This window comes from Phodopus roborovskii, unplaced genomic scaffold, assembly GCF_943737965.1.
Source record: "Phodopus roborovskii unplaced genomic scaffold, PHOROB, whole genome shotgun sequence".
In the NCBI taxonomy this organism is placed as follows: domain Eukaryota; kingdom Metazoa; phylum Chordata; class Mammalia; order Rodentia; family Cricetidae; genus Phodopus; species Phodopus roborovskii.
In genome coordinates this window covers 4406761-4421295 of record NW_026126525.1, presented here as the reverse complement: position 1 = coordinate 4421295, position 14535 = coordinate 4406761, and the positions used below count along the sequence as shown (strand labels likewise).

The 14535-nt window shown below is 42.2% G+C and overlaps 1 protein-coding gene across 1 annotated transcript in view; it reads left to right on the top strand.

Annotated features, from left to right (window-relative positions):
- The first annotated feature begins 1967 nt into the window (after positions 1-1967).
- Positions 1968-14535, top strand: part of Arhgap24 (Rho GTPase activating protein 24) — a 370730-nt gene continuing 358162 nt past the window's right edge. Inside the window, exon 1 of the mRNA XM_051198149.1 lies at positions 1968-1982. The gene's annotated coding sequence lies outside the window, so the exon portion shown is untranslated. The remainder of the gene's footprint in view (positions 1983-14535) is intronic.

The following is a 14535-nucleotide window of genomic DNA, read 5'->3' as shown; positions in this document are numbered from 1 at the left end:
TTCTGTCTAACTCCCAACAGAATTCGACACGGCCCTTCTCTTTCTGCAGGTCTGTGTTAGGGGACACAAGTCTTCCTTCATCCCACCTCCCATCTCCATGACAACCTTCCCCTCTTTCTGTGTTTTTTCTAGCCTAAGAACCCCATGCATCACACTCACTGGTGAGGTGTTGTCACCAGAGAAGGCCTTGGACACAAGGCTGGGGTGTGTCTTAATCTTTCAGACTGGGGATTGCCCAATCATCACCCTGAGTTCAATTTTATATCACCTTGGGTCTAAATTGCTGTGGTAACATTTGTCATATGCCAAGGTAGGCGCCTGACATAATAGCCTTCTTGCCTTTTTTTTTTTGAAATGTCACAGTCCTGAATCACACCTGCTGACACCTGCCTTCCTGGAGGGTTTTAGGCCATGAATTCATGCAGACCTCATTGTGGTTTATGTCACTGTCTTTTTGGCTGTCATCTAAAACTGTCCATGGGCTGTCACTTGCCAGTGTAGCAAGCAAAGCCTTGTGAACAGATTTGGGTCCTTCATCCCTGACTGATTAGGAAACAGCCTCATGGATTCCACACACAATTTAAAGGAAACAGAAAAAGAGGTTATTCTCCCCCCCACCCCCCGGAACTTAATTTGATTATTAAAGGGCTGAGGCCTCTCCTGTCAGACAAAAAATATCAATTTTCTAGTGGGACCTCAGCCTGGGACAGAACAGATTTATTTTCCCCCCACCCCCATGGAAGCCTGAAGGCAGCAAAGAGGAAACACCTATTGATGCCCATCCATACTTTCCTTTTGGGGTGTTTGTCAACCCAAGAATGTACCTGGACATCATTAATGATAACAATCTAATGGCAGTTTCTAAATAATCTAGAACACAAGACTTTAATAAAGCAGAGAGTGAGCGCTCAACTTGAAATTTGCTTTGTATGTATGTGATAGTGGGTGAAGGGTGGGAAGGATTTTCAGGGGTGCAGGAGAGTACCCCATGAACCTATTTGCTACTATGGTTTCTCTGTCTCTGTCTCTCTCTCCTCTGTCTCTTTCTTCTGTCTCCCCCCTCCCATTCCCCTCTCTGTGTCATTGTGAGAACTTTGAAAGTGTGAAAGTCTGGCAAGGCCTTTCATTACACTTAGCATTTCTAAGCATGCCTGACTAGAGGACACTCATGTAAATATGCGTGTCTGTGCATATCTTGGCATAAGGGCTTAGGCTGAAGAAATAAGATCTTGCAAGCGGCAGCACATACAACCAGTGTGTGGGTTGTGGTGAAGAAACACAAGACACTAGCTCACAGCCTCAGGATCTGTGACCAGCACTCACTCATGTTGCATTTCGGGTGGAAGGAAGGCTGCCAACTGCAGAGGGCCAGGCCGGCAATGGTGTCTGCTGGGGCTTCCCGAAGGGCTCTGGAGGGGAGGGGAGGCTGGTGTTCAGGGCGGAGCTCCCGCCACCCCACCAGTGCCGCTCTGGTCCTCTGAAGCCGCCAGCTGCCAACTGAAACCCGAAACCCGGCTGCGTCTCGGGCTGGCCCCGCTCAGTTGTTCCAGCCTCTTGTACTGTATATTTACACATTCACACACAATCACTCTTTCTAACTTCTGGGCTCTTTGCGCAACTGCTAGGATTTCTCAAGTGCGTGTGGCAACTCAACCCTGGGGAAAGAAAGCCAGTGGGACTCGGGAGGAGATCGAAGGCTCGCGGGGCTGCCAGGCTGCGGAGGGGACAGGACCACAGCGAGGCGGCGAAGGCTGGGGGTTCCCCCCAACTTTCCGCGCAGCTGCGGCTGGCTCTGCGGCTGACTGCCCTGGGCTTCCTCCTCTGAGAGCAGCTCGCAGGCCCGGCGAATGGGGCTCTGTGCATGCCCTGGCTGTGGGAAGTAAAGGGCATCCCGCTGGCCTGAACTCATCTTTTGGCCAGTCCTAGGAGCCTGGGACATCGGATCAGTTGCGGACCTGCATAGGTCCCTCATCCCAAGCAGGGTAGGTGATGTGACTGTTGGGGGGTGGGGGTGGGGGGGACCACCAAGAGGGTGGGTTGCAGTTCCAGGGTACTGGGATAGGGAGGGGGCTGTAGCGCAGCACTGGGACCTAAGCTGGTTCAGTGCGTGTGTGCCAGTGTTTGTGAGCCTGTGTACATGAGTGTGCGCGTGTGTGTGCTGGAGTGTGTGTATGTGTGTGTGTGTGTGTGTGTGTGTGTGTGTGTGTATGTATGTATGTGTGTGTGCGCGCTCGCTCGCGCGCGCTCGCGCGCGTGTACTCTCTTGTGCAACACAACAAGCAGGCATCCTGTGTTTTTGACTTAACAAAACAGAGCAATTATAGTACAGCTCCTTGTCTGGCAATCCACCTTCGCCTTTCTTCAGATGGTGTTTTAGCCAGTCGCAGAGTTGCCTAGACAACTGGTTGTGGAGGTAGATTTCAATACCTATTGTGTTACCAGAAAGTGATGGAGAATCTTTGGCGAATTTAAAGACTCAGAGATGGGGTTAGACTTTTTGAATGAGTAGTTTGTTTGTTTGTTTGAGGAAGTATCCATCTACCTTCAAAAAGAATCACGCAACATGTTCTTTTTTTTAAAAAAAATAATAACTTCCTTCGGTAGCATTTCCTGTGTAAGCCCTCAAATAGAGATAGTTCTTCCGAATTCCTTGGAGACACTCGGTTTTCCAATGTTATCTAGTAATAGAGACCCAGCTTCATTATACTCTGTCCCCATGCATTTGAATAAATCTGTCAAGTTGCTCCTGCTTTTGCCATATTACTCATCATACTTTATATTATTCCCGTTTTAGCCTTCCAAGACATCCCATTCTTAAAAAAGGAAATGAGTAAATCAGGCTAGGTACTTGAAATATAAACTCTGTAAAAGATTTGTTCATCTAAGTAAAAAAAATTTTTTTTTGTGTTGCTGGGTCTACTAAATAAGACAAATGGTTGAGATCTGGGGATATTTGCCGTGATGCGTGAAAGCTTTACTCAGTTTCTGGTAAGATGGATGGGGCAATCTCTTCCTTAGTTCTAATTAGACCTCAAAACTAGCTCTTGAGGAAAGAAGTGACATTGGTATTGAATTGGGCATCATACAGCATACATGGTTTCTATATTAGAAAAAAAAATCCAAGGAAACAAGTGCAAAACTACAGGAGGCTTGTGGGATTCTTAGTCTGCTTTTAAGTTCCTGGGTACTTAATTCATCTTCTCTGGTGAATGCTTCTTAACTTCCAAGAGAACTCAGTAAGCAAAACTTCCCTTCTCATCTCCCCCTAATCCCCAACCTCCAGAAAACACACCAGAATCCTGTTCTCTTGCAGCCATAGTAGAGTTGTCAGAGACTTTACCTTAGACATGGCCCACGGTAGAGCCACTGAAACCACATCATCCCATCACACAGAGGAGAAGGTGTGTTCTTGGTGGGAGATCTTTCTTAGGGAACAAGGACAGATGGAAGGAAGTTTTGAGGTCCTGATTATTGTTTGACGTACATGGAAGTAATACACTGGGGTGTGTGTGTGTGTGTGTGTGTGTGTGTGTGTGTGTGTGTGTGTGTAATTCTCTGTGCATGAGAAACAGGCTCCTTGACTTTCAGCCACATTACCATAGTTGCTTTTATTTCATCGTCTGAGGGGAGTTGGATTTAACGCATGGTGGTTTCTCTCTAATAATCTCTTGGGCTTTATGTAAGATGGGTATGAAGTATTTTAAAAACACCAATCATAAGTGGGATAAGATTAAGTTCTTGAGCACAAACCCAAAATCCACTGTAGAATCAAATAGTGATGTATCTTTCCAGGCAAGAATATAGTAAAAAAGAATTTTGGCTGAAATCTCCAGTGAAATTTGTGGAATTTGTTCAGATTTTTGCTTCAGATAATCATCACCAATGCTTTGATTCATGTCCTGAATGATGGATTCATTTCCCATGTAACCCTGAACTCTCCTGGGTAGAGAGTGAGGGTGGGTCAGGCGGGGTGAGACTTGTTCAGTGGGTGGGGATGAGGGCCTGGTACTGTGAGAGTCTAAGTGGTGTTTACCAACAGTGCCTGTAAGAGCTGCACTGTGACCTACTGGCCCACTGAGGAGTGTTTTCTGTCTGGCTTCTAACTTAGTGCTTGGCATCTCTGGTGGCAAGCAGGCAGTGCTGCTGTGAAATCTCGGCTGTGCACACTTGCTTCCTGTTCTGAGTATAAGCAGGGTCGAGACACTCTCTTTTACCTGGGATTTGTTTCCTCTGGTATTTTCTGGTCAAAGGTGAAAAATGAATTTCCCTTAAATTCAACGTATGTTCATCCAATTTCCATTTTCTGCCCCATTTTTATTTTGTTTTGTTTTATTTTATTTTATTTATTAAAAGTGAATGCTTTGTAAAACTGGGCTGGGGTGGTGGTGGTGAGTGTTCTCTCAGCCTGGATGCCAGGGCAAAGACTTTGCCACAGACCTTGTCGTACACAGATGCAGAAGTCTACAAATAAGGATGCCCCAACTCTCAAGCCTCTATTCTGCCCTAATCACATTATACTGAGAAGAGGGGATTGAGGGAAGGAGAGAGACAGAGAAAGACAGGCAAAGGGAGGGATGAGGGAGGAGAAGCGAGGGGGAAGAGAGAGAGAAAGAGAGAGGGAAGGAAGGAGGTAGGAATTGAGGGAGGAGGAAGAGCGAGGAAGGACAAGGAACTGAGGGAAGGGGAAGAGAGAGACAGAGAGAAAGGCAGAGAAAGAGAGACACACACAGAGAACCTTTTCTTTTAAATAACATAATGCATTCAGATTTCTCCTAGATGGAGAAAGATATTTTGGAATACAGTCGTAAATGGACAGCATAGCCATGAAGTCAACTCAGAGCCTCACATCAAATCTGACAAGGGTAGCTAGCTCACCTACACTCCAGGACTAAAACTGTACAAGGTTCTAATGGGATAAGCAGTGAAGTAAAAACACATTTGGAAGGAAAAGGATTGTGGTGTTGAAGACTCGAAGAATATATTCATTTTTCAGAGTTTGTGTTCATGTGTCCTTGAAGTAGCATCTGCCTCTGCTAAAGTAACATTAGGACAAATCCTTTTGGGGGTGAAGGGCTTCAAGACAGGATTTCCTTGTGTAGCTTTGGACATTGTGAAATTTGCTCTGTAGACCAGGTTGGCCTCAGAACTCACAGAGATCCACCTGCCTCTGCCTCCTGAGTGCTGGGTATTAAAGGCATGCACTACCACCATCAACAATGAATTTTTACAAAATACAAACTGATGTGCAAATTCCCTGTCCTACAGTCTTGGTTGGAGCCCAATGAGATATGGTAGTAACTCTAAGTTATTTGTCTCCTTCTGTGAGGTACTGGGATTGAACCTAAGCATTTCAACATTTACTAAATAAATGCTGTACCAGTAGGAGGTGTGTGTGTGTGTGTGTGTGTGTGTGTGTGTGTGTGTGTGTGTAGATAAGTGGATGAATAGATAGATAGATAGATAGATAGATAGATAGATAGATAGATAGATAGAGAATTTTTCTTTTTCTTTGGACTACCAGCTCACAGTAACAATACAGAGACTTATTAATTATAAAAGCTTGGCCAGTACGTTAGGCTGGTCCCATGAGCTAATTATTTATTTATTTGGTGGTAGAACTAAGAAGTTTTGTTTGTTTATATATATATATATATATATATAAATTTTATTTAAATTAGAAACAATATTATTTTACACATCACTCCAAGTTCCCTCTCCTTCCCATCCTCCCATGCCCCCACTGACCCCCCCCCATCCTATCCCTTATCCACTCCCCAGGGTGGGTGAGGCCTTCCATGAGGGATCATCAAAATCTGTCGAGTCATTTGTAGCAGGGCCTAGTCCTCCCTCCCCCCGTTTCTCCAGGCTGAGAGAGTATCCTGACATGGGGAATGGGCTCCCAAAGTCCATTGTGCACTAGTGATAAATACAGGTTCCACTGACAGAGGCCCAATAGATTGCTCAGTCCTCCTAGCTGACATCCACGTTTAGGGGGCCTGGTTTGGTCCTATGTTGGTTCCCCAGCTGTCAGACTGGAGTCCATAAGGTCCCCACTTGCTCAGGTGACCTGTTTCAGTGGGTTTCCCAGCACAGTCTTGACCCTTTTGCTCATAACTCCCTCACTCTCTACAACTGGATTCCAGAGTTTGGCTCAGTGCTTAACTCTCTGCTTCTGCTTCCATCAGCTACTGGATGAAGGCTCTAGAATGGCATTTAAAGTAGTCATCATTCTCATTCATCATTATATCTAGGAGGGCATTTAAGGTAGCCTTTCCACTGTTGCTTAGGTTGTTATTTGGGGTCATCCTTGTAGGTCTCTGGACATTTCCCTAGTGCCAAATTTCCTTTAAACTACAATGGCTCCATCTATTGAGTATTTCTTTTCTTGATCTCTTCTATTCTTCCCACAATTCAACCTTCCTGGTCCCACATGTTCTCCTCCCCACTCCTTTCCTCCCCTCCTCTTTCTCCCCCCTCCCTCCCCACCATGATACCAATTTGTTCAGGGGCTCTTGTCCTTTTCCCCTTCTCCGGGGAACCATATGTGTCTCTCTTAGGATCCTCCTTGTTTCCTAGCTTCTCTGGAGGTGTGGATTGTAGGCTGGTAATCCTTTGCTCTACATCTAATATCCATATATGAGTGAGTACATACCATGTTTATCTTTCTGTGACTGGGTCACCTCACTCATGATGGTTTATCCTAGTTCCATCCATTTGCCTGAAAATTTCAAGATTTCATTGTATTTTTTTTCTGCTTAGAAGTACTCCATTGTATACATGTATCACATTTTCTTTATCCATTCTTTGGTTGAGAGGCATCTAGGTTGCTTCCAGGTTCTAGCTATTACAAATAAAAATGCTGCTATGAACATAGTTGAGCAGGTATCCTTGTTGTATGAATGCACATCCTTTGGGTATATGCCTAAGAGTGGAATTGCTGGATCTTGAGGTAGAGTGGGTCCCACTAGCTCTTACAACTTAAACTAACACATATAGTTTAATCTGCATTCTTTTACATGACTCAGTTACCCATGCCCATGCTGCTTGCTCTGAGCCTCCTAGCATCTCTGCATGTTCTTCCCAGAGTCTTCTGTGCCTGGAAATCTTGCCTAGCTATTGGCCATGCCATTTTTTTTTATTAAACTAATCAGAGTGATACGTCTTCACAATGCATAAAAAGATTATTCCACAGTATTGATCTTTTTCAAGTCTTTGAGTATTTCCTACAATGCAATTTGATTATATTTATTTATCATTGTCCCTAACTTGTCCCAGGTACACTTCCTCGTCTTTACCTACCCCTAACTTCTGTCATTAAAAAAAAATAATTGCCTGGTTCCAATTTTTGATGACCTTACATTCACCAGTATGGGGCCATCCACTGGATCACAAACGGCTGACTTACTATGGACAACACTCTTTAAAGAAAACTTCACACACACACACACAAACACACACACACACACACACACAATTTTTTTCTTATTTTACATCAATCCCAGTTCCCTCTTCCTCCCTCCCATAGCCCCCCCAAACTCTCCCATCCCATTCCCCCCCTCACACTCCACAGGGAGGGTGATGCCTTCCAGGAGGGATCATCAAAATTTGTCAAGTCATTTGGGGGTAGGGACTAGGACCTTTCTCCTGCTTCTAGGCTAAGGGAGTATCCCTCCATGGGGAATGTGCTCTCAAAGTCCTTTTGTGCACCAGGGATGCATCCTGGTTCTACTGTCAGAGGTCCATTAGATTGCCCAAGCCTTCTAGTTGAGACCCACATTCAGGGGTTCTGAGTCAGTCCAATGCTGATTTCCCAGCTATCAGTCTGGGGGGGGGTACATGAGCTCCTCCTTGTTCAGGTCAGCTGTCTCTGTGAGTTTCTGTAGTTTGGTCTTGACTCCTTTGCGTATCACTCATCCCTTTTTGTAACTGAATTTCAGGAGTTCAGCTCAGTGTTTAGATGTGGGTGTCTGCTTCTGTTTCCATCAGCTACTACTAGATGAGGGCTCTATGATGGTGGATAAGTTAGTCATCAATCTCATTATTAGGAAAGGGTATTTAAGGTAGCCTTTCCACTGTTGCTCAGATTGTTAGTTGGGGTCATCCTTTTAGGTCTCTGGACATTTCTCTAGAGTCCATTTTCTCTTTAAACCTATAATGGCTCTCTCCATTATAGTATCTTTTTTTTTTCTTTTTGTTCATCCCCCGACTCAATCTTCCTAGTCCCATGTGTTCTCCTCTCCTCCCCTTCTCTTTCTCCTAACTCCCTCTCACTCACTGCCCCCACCCCAGTATGCTCAGGAAATCTTGTTCCTTTCCCCTTCTGTGAGAGACCTTTATGAATCTCTTAGGTTCCTCCTTGTATCCTAGTTTCTATGGCGGTGTGAATTATAAGCTGGTGATTCTTTGCTCTATGTCTAAAATCCATATATGAGTGAGTACATACCATGTTCCTCCTTTTGTGACTGTGTTACCTCACTCAGAATTGTTTCTTCAAATTCCATCCATTTGCCTGAGAATTCCATGAGTCCATTGTTTTTTCCCGCTGAGTAGTATTACATTGTGTAAATGTGCCACATCTTCTTTATCCATTTTTCAGTTGAGGGGCTTCTTGCCCCACCCCAGAAGCCATACGCTGTCTGTCCATAGCATCTTCGCAGTAAGCTGTGGGGCTTGTGAGACCCTTCTACTACCATGCTGCAATGCTGACTGGTGGGGTCTTGTGTAGAAAACTACATCCATGTTGAGCTCATGAGTTCAGCAATCCTGTCATATGCAGAAGACACTATCTTGTCCCTGACCCCTGACTTCTTATTCTTATAGTATTTCTGACCCTTCTGTCATTTTGGTGAGGGGCAGTCACAGAGTTCTTCATTGTGACCGAGAACTCACTGGCATTTATCCTCTGAGCTGTGGCCAGCTGTCAGTCCTGCTTTAACCACTATCCATTACACAAAGGGACTTCTCTGATAGATGGAGACAGCTGCATTCACCTTTGAGTATAAAGGTAGCAAGTAGGAGCTCCCAAACCACTAGTTCTTGGCTGCATTCAGAAACTGATTGTTTACTCCTGTAACCTTTTTGCCATCATTGCACCCACGGGCATACCACACTCGTCATTATTGTAGATCACAGGGTAAATGACTGGCTAAGACTCTTGATTACTTTTTTGCCCCAGCAGCCCACATAGAACCTTTTAGTGCTATGACAGCTAGCCACCAGGGTGGAAGATTCTTGGTTAATATTTGGTTAATATTTTGGTTCATTTTGATTTCCTTATGTCCTTTGACCAAAGAGTATAGTGTCTTCAGCAATAGAGTCTCACCATTAAGTTTCTGGAGGTTTCAGCTCTTTTAAGTTGTTTATATTGGTTGGTATGTATTTTCTTTCTTTCTGATGTTTTGTTTTGATAGGATCTTGCTAACTTGCCCAGGCTGGTCTTGAACTTGTGATCTTCCTGCCTCTGACTCTGAAGTAGTGAGATTTATAGACCTGTGTTTCCAGGCTGGCTAACATTTTAGTGTATTGTCTAAAAGCTCATCCCTTGCATCTTCCTTTTCCAGTGTAGTAGACCCTCCCTTTTCAACTTTCTGATGTCTTTTTCATGGTTGTATTTTTCTGAAATTCTCCTTTTGCCTAGAAAATTCCTCATGACCCTTGGCAGCCAATTCCTTTGGGGGAAAAAGAAACAATTCCATGCAGGAATAATTAACAACTTCCATCTTGTCTGCCTCAATGTAATTTGATCACATTTTAAGTAACTTCTGTCATGTGTCAGGTAATGATTGAGGCTCTCCTGAGACATGCTTCATTGCATAATTTCATCATTATGGGACTATCACAGTGTGCTTGAAAAACATGGCTGTAGTAACCCACTATAAGACCACTTTTATATTTGTTCTTCACCATGGAGTATCATAGTGCATGTTGTGTGGATTTATTTTATTTAGTCTCTCTGCCTCACTGGGTGAGTTGTAGATGGAGGACTCCTCTTAGATCAGGATGACTAATGCAGTGTCCCAAATATAGTAGATAATTTCTTAATCAATGAGCAAGCAAAGCTGTAAGTAAATGATACATTGATGTATTGATGGGCTCTAGTTCATACAGGTAGTTGTATTCAAATAGTTGAAGAATATGTGTTTGGACTTGGCATTTATTTCCCCCATGCAACTCACTCTCTATATCAGCCCACACTTGGCTATTTAACCCCCACAATATATGAAATAGAATGTCTTTGCAATTCTAAAGCAAAAATAAGTCAAAAGCTACAATAACATCAACTTTTAAAAGAAATCATTAATGCTCCTATGTTAAAAGATAATATAAAGTGTTCCAACAGATATGTATTTGTACAATTATTTTTCGTCCCATACTATAAAATCTGTCTTCTATTAAATCCCCGTGGGAGATCTGGGTTTAGCTGTGAAGAGTAATAATGAAGTTAAATTTGGATATGCTACCCGCGGGATGGGCAATAGTCTTAATTAATCAAATGAAATTAAAATACCAATTTTGGCTATTTAATAATTATCTTGAGTACTAATGCTAGAGGGAAGTCAGAACTAATTAAAGGGGAAAGCAGAGGTGCAGAGAGAATATGGAACATGGAAGGGTACTTCCTTTCATGTCACCGATTCCTCAATATATTGATTTTCTTTTCATTTCATTTTAACATTAAAGCACATCCAGAGTTTCCTCCCTGAAAACTTCTGCCTTTGTCTACAGTTATTTCTGCCGCCTGGTACCCAGAGAAGAGGTTACACTCCATTTGATCTACAATACAAATGGGCTCATTTTATTTTCAAATCAGTGTTACTTCTGTCTCTTGCCTCCCTGCCTTTTAGTATGTGGACAACATTTCAATCAATTGTGCAAAATACTTATCAGCGACCTCCAACACATCTCTTCGTCTGCCTCTCGGGGAATATTGGAAGGATGAGCACTAATGTTTAAGTGTCTATAGTCCAACTGCTTATTTGTCTACAACTTTCAAGTTCAAGTTCTCTACCTGTTTGACCGTAACTAGAAATTTGCCTACTCTATTGACAGTGACACCTATCAGATAACAAGCATTTAGTAAACAATGCTTTAACATGCTATGCCCCTTTTAAAACTGAGAGTCAGGATAAAGGCATGGGATGCATGGGTGACAATTTTACACTTCACATTACATATTTTAGTAATTTTGTGCAAGAATTTTCATGATAAATTCATCCCGGTCTTTATTCCCAGGAATTTAAAGAAGTATGTTTCTCCTGGGTAGTCTGTTTTGCTTTGGTTAAAGAAAGAATGACAAAAGAACCATGAGGAATCTTCTTTTAGCTTGTGTTTCTGGAAGATGAGAACTAAATCTGATGCTCAGCTCCAGTCCAGGGAAGGCTTTCTGAAGACTTGGTTTGCATGGTGCATTTAATGCATCTGTAACAAAGATACCTTTAACAACTTAACTTTCCAGTGTGGAGTCACTTGGATTTATTTTGTACGCTTTAGCTCTTTTGACATTTTAGTTAAATATTTATAAAATTGTATTGTGTAATGTTAGTATTTTACAGCCAGTATTTTCAGGTCACTAAATATAGTTCCCTGGAATATTTTAGGTCTGGTTTCTGTACCTCCTCTGAGAAGATGTTCACTGAGACTTGGGAACTTTGAAGGTAGATACTTATGACAATATATGAGGGCCTTTATCAATGTGTGAATCATGAATGTATAGAAGAATTCCCATGGGTATGTCTCTAAGAAGTTGAAGAGAAAAATCTTTCTCTGAAAAGCAAAAATTTTTGATGAGTGCAGGCTTATGGAGGTGTGTCTATAGTTGCTTCCTGGATATGAGACCAAAGCTTCAGAAAACCAAGTGTTCTTGTCCATCAACGATGAAATTATCTCTTGCATTATAGTGACCTTTCTCTTTCTACAGATCATTAATGACCATTGTTCTAATAAATTAGGTATTTATGAAGGATCAACCAGTCTGTATGACTTACAGGTATTATTTCTATTCCTAGAAGTGATTAGAATCAAGTTCCAGAAGTGGTTATACTGCATCTTAATTCAATGATCAATTGTGTTGAACCCAGAGAAATAAGAAATGTATCTATGCAAATGTCCAAACACTTCCATTTCCATGGTGTCCCTCTTTTCTCAGTGATATTCACTGTGACCTTTAGAACCACATCTTTGAGCTTCATGGTTTTGCTTTAACTGTGTGATCCAGCCAGAGAATGGCCAACATGCAGTATTCCGAGTTCTCTTGTGGGTACTTCAGATGATAGCATTCTTGTGGTGGTGAGGGGTGGTGAGGGCTGCCTGCCACAATCAAAATTCTCTTTTAAGAATTGAGGCTCTAATCACCAGATCAACAACTGAGTGAATCTGTAGGGATCCATCTGACTAGCTATTTGTTCTTAGTGAAAGGTAAATTGGAAAATCTGTTTCATGAAGATCCAATCATCTACATCCAGCCCAGACCCAAGGATCGATGCTCCCATAGGACGGAGAGCAGGAGGGGAAGTGTGATAAACAGGAGGCAAGCCGTTCCTAGTTATAGGATTAGGGAGACAAACTGAGAAACTAAACAGAAGAGGAAAAAGTAATGAAAAGGACCATTTATTTTGGAATTACAACTGAAAATAAAAGAAAAAAAAGGGAAAATATTTAATATATGTTGTGGTAGTTAAGGATTCAGTCACTAAGTCTTCATGGAAAGCTGAGGTTACACCTAGCACTTGCTGTAGGTTACCACAGCTCCAGATAGACCTTATCATATCTGTTTTATAGCTGAGGAAACAAGGCCAAGTAGGTTTAATTACTTGTCACAGATCACACAGTCATGAGGTTGTAGTTTCGGGAATCAACATAAAATATCTCATCCCAAAGGAGTGAAACTTTTCTGCTGTCTCTGGAATCAGAGTGCATTCCACACTGGGTAAGCCTTGTGGCCATGGACAGTCTGCACTTGTCAGCTTGAAGTACCATTCTCCTGTTTGTAAAAAACAGGTACATATCGGTGTTTACAATCCAGTGTCATTTTTCATCTTTAGTTTATAAAGTGAGCAGTGCATGGAAAATGGAAGGCTGTCTCTACTTTGTATACATCAACAGAAACCAATAGTTACTATCATTAATAATGAATAGAGAGAGGTGTAATAAATATTTTTCAAGATTTGATTGGTCAATGGCACATAATCAAATTGGTGATTTTTAAAAAGGATCGTACTTACTGTGTGCATGAGTGTTTTGCTGCCCGCATATATGAATGTGTACTATCTGTGCACAGTGCCTGGAGAGTTCAGAAGACAGCAGCAGGTCCACAGATCTGCAGCTAAAGACCATTGTGAGCCGCCATGTGGGTGCTGGGGAAGGAAACTGGATCTGCCAGTGCAACAGGTGCTCTTAACTGCTGAGCTGTCTCTCCGGCCCTGCCTAATTCATGATTTGTGACCAGCACCTATTTTTTTTTTAATTAAGAAGGAATAGAACTGAATATAAAGGGTCAGAATTCATTATGTGTTTTAAAAAGTAAAATATATCTCACTCATTTTAATTCCAGTTGCAGATACCTTTGACACTGTGTAGAAATAAAAAACGCACTCAGGTTTTGATAATACTGAAAAACATACTTTAGGGTGGCAGCTCACACATAACCTAGATGCTTGAGTTTGACACTGGGTGTGTTTCCTCTCTCACTCTCCACATTTTTAATATTTGGAGACAAGGTCTCTCCCTGGCCTGGTGTTGGATAATTCAGATAGACTAGCTGACCAGCAGACCCAAGGGTTTGAGGTCACACACAGGCCTGGCTTTTCCATGGGTGCTGGTGAGTCAAACTCAGGTCCCCATTCACGCCCAGAAATCACTTTACCCATTGAGCAAACCTTCCAGTCAAAAATATTTATTTTGAAAAGTTCATGTAGATGAGGATATTGGCACTAAGGACAATATGGCAAAAATTCTGATAAGAAAGTATTTTGATAATGTGGAAATGAATTTACATGTCAAGAGAACTTTTTCTCCCAATAAAAAGAGCTGTGTTGAGTACATGTGTTGATTGTATGTTAGTTCAGAGAGAGAACATGTAACATTGCATTCGCTATCCTTTCTTTGCCCTGTGTGGTGTCTTTCACTTTTGCATTTAGTTTATGGCTGGAAGGTATGTTTACTTTAGATGTAACAAATATTCTTTTATTTCTTTTGTTCCTTTCTATTAAAATGATTATCTTGGGGCTGTGGATGCAGTTGGATTGGTAGCATGCTTTCTTACAACATACAAAGCACTGCATAGCATGGGGTGTGGAGGTGAATGCCTATACCAGCATTTGGAAGGCAGAGGTGGGAGGATCAGGAGGTTCAAGGTCAGCCTTAGCTATACAGAGAGTCCTAGGGCAGTATGAGGAATATGAGACCCTGCCTCAAAATAAATAAACAAGTAAACAAACAAACAAACAAATAAAGTCTTTCTTTAAACTATCTTTACAAGATGCAATTCCTAATTTTATTCAAGACTAGAACTTAGTGGTGTATGCTCTGTGTTTAAGG